General features: G+C 41.5%; 1 protein-coding gene across 1 annotated transcript in view; it reads right to left on the reverse strand.

Moving 5' to 3' along the window:
- The window catches only part of ZSWIM6 (zinc finger SWIM-type containing 6), a 215,275-nt gene that overhangs the window by 180,155 nt on the left and 30,487 nt on the right, over positions 1-4,633 (reverse strand).

The raw sequence follows: 4,633 nt of genomic DNA on the forward strand, positions 1-4,633 counted from the left end.
TATTTTAGCTTACCTCAGGAATGACTTAAACCTCAGCAGTGCTCATATTAGCACAGTATTTTTATGTCCATCCTTGATAGCTAGGGTATCTCCCCACCCCCCAAGCCAACTAATCATTAAGGCACTGTGCCAATAGTAAGTTTCCGTAATATGATACCAGCTATTTCCAGAAGCTTCATTAGAAAATATGTTGAGTCTAAAATAAGCATGAGAACACTTTGGGATCAGAGATGAGACTGTCGAGAACAAGGGCTTAGTCAACCTTCTGTGAGCTCAGCAGAAGTGTGCAAGGTAAGTACTATAAAATCATATAGGCAGTTCCGTTACTATTCAAAACTGGTTCTATACATCACTAGATTACACAGTATTCTTACCAATTCTATACAACAAACAATTCTGAATAACCAAGAGGTTACTCTGATTCCATGATGACACTTTCCATGAGTTGATGTGATCGTTCTTGTATGGATACCCTTGTAAACGGGTGCTGTTAGCCTGTACTGAACCTTTTCCATTTGACTGGCCTCAGTGGGTTCAGATCTAACACATTCCTTGCAGGCAGTGCCTCCTGTGGGGTGGGGAAAGGAGGGCAGAGTCTCCAATATGTCAGCTGTCTCCCTACAATATCTCTAAAAAACATCTACAGTGGCTCAAGAACAGTGTTTTTCAAATAGTGGGTTCCTGAACCACTAAGAGGTGATAGGCCAATGCTGTGTTGTCACAGAAAGCATTTTTTAATGGAAATGAAACAGTATTATTGAGAACATCAGCAAGCATGGCATGTTTTAGGGGTAAGTCTTGTCTTGTGAAAATCTGTTTCTGTTATTTACAGTATGTGTGTACTGGGTTGTGATGCAAATTTTCTTACTTTACAGGGAGTAGCAGTCTTAAAAATGGCTTGAAATGCCTGCCAGACCTAAACAGACATAAAAGATAAGTAAGTAATCAGAGCAGTCAGACCTGGAAATAAAAACTGCAGTCATCACTTCATGGCAGAGAAAGCTTTGGGATAATTGGTATAATCTAAGAAAAGGGCATCAGGTAGGAGAAAAGTGCCCAGCCTTAGAAGATAGGGACACCAACATTTAGAGGGCAGATAGAGGAAGAGCCACCAAAACTAGATGAAGGAGTGGCCAGAGAGGTGGGAGGAAAATCATGAGGTGAGGCTCCCTGTGCAAGCTTCCTATACTACAGGGAAAACCTGTAAAACTAAAAGTTAAGGCTGGCCGTAGTGGCTCACAACTGTAATCTCAGCACTTTGGGAGGCCAAAGTGGGCACATCACCTGAGGTCGGGAGTTGGAGACCATCCTGGCCAAAATGGTGAAACCCCATCAAAATATAAAAATTAGCCAGCATGGTGGCACACACCTGTAATTCCAGCTATTCAGGTGGCTGAGGCACAAGAATTGCTTGAACCAGGGAGGCAGAGGCTGCAGTAAGCCAAGATTGGGCCATTGCATTCCAGCCTGGGGGACAGAGCAACACTCTGTCTCAGAAAAAAGAAAAAAAAAAGTTAGTAAGAAAGTATATCTCAGGCCGGGCACAGTGGCTCATGCCTGTAATCCCAGCACTTTGAGAGGCCGAGGCGGGCAGATCATGAGGTCAGGAGATGGAGACCCCATCCTGGCTAACACGGTGAAACCCTGACTCTACTAAAAAAAAAATACAAAAAAAAATTAGCCAGGCGTGGTGGCGGGCACCTGTAGTCCCAGCTACTCGGGAGGCTGAGGCAGGAGAATGGTGTAAACCCGGGAGGCGGAGGTTGCAGTGAGCCAAGATCATGCCACTGCACTCCAGCCGGGCAACAGAGCAAGACTCTGTCTCAAAAAAAAAAAAAAATAAGGCATATCTCAATTTCCCATTTTAAAAAAATAAGGCATGAATGATTAAGGGTTAGAGAACATTTATAAAGACAAGACAGTAAAAAAAGATGCTACAGAGCCTGGAAATTTACTTACTTTGCTGACACATATCTAGGAATACTCACTTGATATTTTATGGTAAGTACTGTATACCAAGAGAGGATGTTGGTATCCATTTAAACCACCTATTTCCACATTTGAAGACATGTGGGAGACTCACATAATGGTTAATCATTTTAGGTTTGTCTGTTAGTGTTCTAAAGGCACCAAACCACACCACAGTGAATCTTGTCCTTAAAGCATGTTTTCCACAATCTTCTTGCAAATTTCACACTAAATTTCCTGCGAGGAAAGGATACTACTTAATAATCTGGAAGCAAATGCTTTCAACATAAAGTATAATAGAATAACAGGGTTGCCTTTTGTTTAGATTGGAGTTGTCCCAAAGTTTTATCCTGAGTCCCTGTCGTTAGAAGCCACAGCTTCTAATCTTCTGGGGAGCAACCTCAGTTGGAGTTAAGGGGGTTCCCTGGAAACAAACATGAGAATCTAGTATCATGACTACTTTAAATGTCTTTGTCTAGTTCATAACTTCTTACAAATAACGTGTCAGTACTCTTGATCTTAACAAAACAGGACATTTCTGTAGTGGGACGCTTTCTTTTTCAATATTTACTTAGAGAAGAGGTAACTGCTCAGGACGATTAGTATGTTACAGAATCAGGATGATGCTGCTGAAATGGGCCTTAAAAATTATCTTGCCAAGTTCCCTCATTTAACAGATAAGAAACTGGAGCTTTTCCCAGGTGATCCAAAGGAAAGAACCTGGCTGTCAGAAGTGATCCAGAGGAAAGAACCTGGCTGTCAGAAGCAGTCAGATGAGGGTTTCAACCCCACTTCTATTACTTTTTCATCAAAGTCAGTTTCTTCATTTGTAAAATAAAAACTACCAATCTCACACAGGGTAATTAAAAGGAAGCAATGTGTTTAAAGCACTTGGCACAGTGCTGGCACATGGTGGGTACTCAAAAGTAAGTCCCTCTCCTTCAGCCCAGGGAAAAGTCTACATTGGGACCTACTCCCACTCCTCTGAGACTTTACCCCCCACCCAAAACACACACATACACAAGGAAAAAGACCACAAGAATATATATGTATTTCATCTTTTTATTGGTCCTGATTTAAATATAAATTTAACATTAAGGGGCTTCTTATATAACACACCTAAATTCAAACTCAATCCAAAAGATGGCAATGGTTTAAGGAAAGGGTAGAGAAAGAAGAAAACCAAGGAGCCTCAGTGAGACAAGGGGAAAACAAGCAAGTCCAACATCACAGAAGTCAAAGTTGGAATTCCATATAAATGACTACTGGTATCAAAAGCCAGGAAAAGATCAAAGAGAAACAGAAGCTGAAATAACCCATTGTATTGGCTATAAAATCAGTGGTGACCTTGAAGAGAGATGTTCCAAAGGTGAGGGTAAAAAACTAAAGCCAGTAACAGAAATCAAAATAAAAATAAGTGCTAGATAAGTAAAATCAATGGAAATAGCCACTCATTTGAAGTGCTCAACAGTAAGGAGACAAATCAAACAATTACCATGTGTGGGGGCAAGATAAAAGAGTAGGAGATAAGAGCACAGGCTCTGAAACCACACTGCCCGGATTCACATCCCAACTCTACCAAGTAGTAGCTATGTGACCTCAGGAGAACTACTTACCTTCTCCATGCCTATTTCCACATCTGTAAAGCAAGCTTAAAAATGTTACTTCCTCTGCCAGTTATTTTTCTGTTGGTTCTCAACTCTTCTCTGTATTACAAGGGAATAGAAGTCTATAAACTATATTTTCCAAACACCCTTGTCAACTTCCTTCCAGTTGGGTTCCACTCACAGGAAACACTGTCAAGAGACTGCAAGGTGAGAGAAAGAAAAGGCCTTTTTTGTTTCCTGGTTCTAGTGATACCTCCAACAGCAGCAACAGACAACTGTAGGCTCCATCATCATCTGTGGTGGCTCCAAAACAGCAGAACCAATGAAGATCTCCAGCAGACCTGCAGGGCATGCACTTTATGCAGCAGCAGACACCTGATATTTGATAATATCCTCTTCTCCTTTTTACTCATTCAACAATCAACATTCATTCTCACACACAAACACACACACACACACACACACACAATCTATCTCTATCTCTCTCTGCTTTTCTGGTCCAACATCACTTTCCCAACACACACTTTTTTCCTTTTTGTTCCTCCAGCCCTTTCAACATCACTATAACCAATACCCTGCATTAAATCTTTCTCTGCTTAAAACATCTATCTAATGGTAGGTTTTTGGTGAGGTTTTTTTCCCCCATTTTCCTGACTGGACACTAACTGACAGCACCTACTTCTTACACTTGTTTTGAAAATGAAATTAGTTTAGAAAGTAGAGACTTTAGATCACTACCTGACTCCTAGAAAGCACTTTATCAATATTAACAATTGTTGCTCTTCAAGCATCAAACCCACATCCAAAATCGAGTTTCTTGTCTCCCATACAGAATCTAATTCTGAAAACAGTCCCATCATCCTTTCCCTCACCCAGGCTCCAAATCTGAGGTGCTTTTCTTCACATCACATGCAAAATCTGCGGGTCCTCTCTTTAGCCAGTCCACCCATCTTCATTCACCCAGTGTAAGCCTTTAACGAGCCTGGATCAAGGCCCTCCCCCCCCCAGGGATTTCTCTGCTTGCAGGCTCTAGGTCATTCTACAGGTGCCCCAGAGTA

Source organism: Macaca thibetana, chromosome 6 (assembly GCF_024542745.1).
Source record: "Macaca thibetana thibetana isolate TM-01 chromosome 6, ASM2454274v1, whole genome shotgun sequence".
NCBI lineage: Eukaryota > Metazoa > Chordata > Mammalia > Primates > Cercopithecidae > Macaca > Macaca thibetana.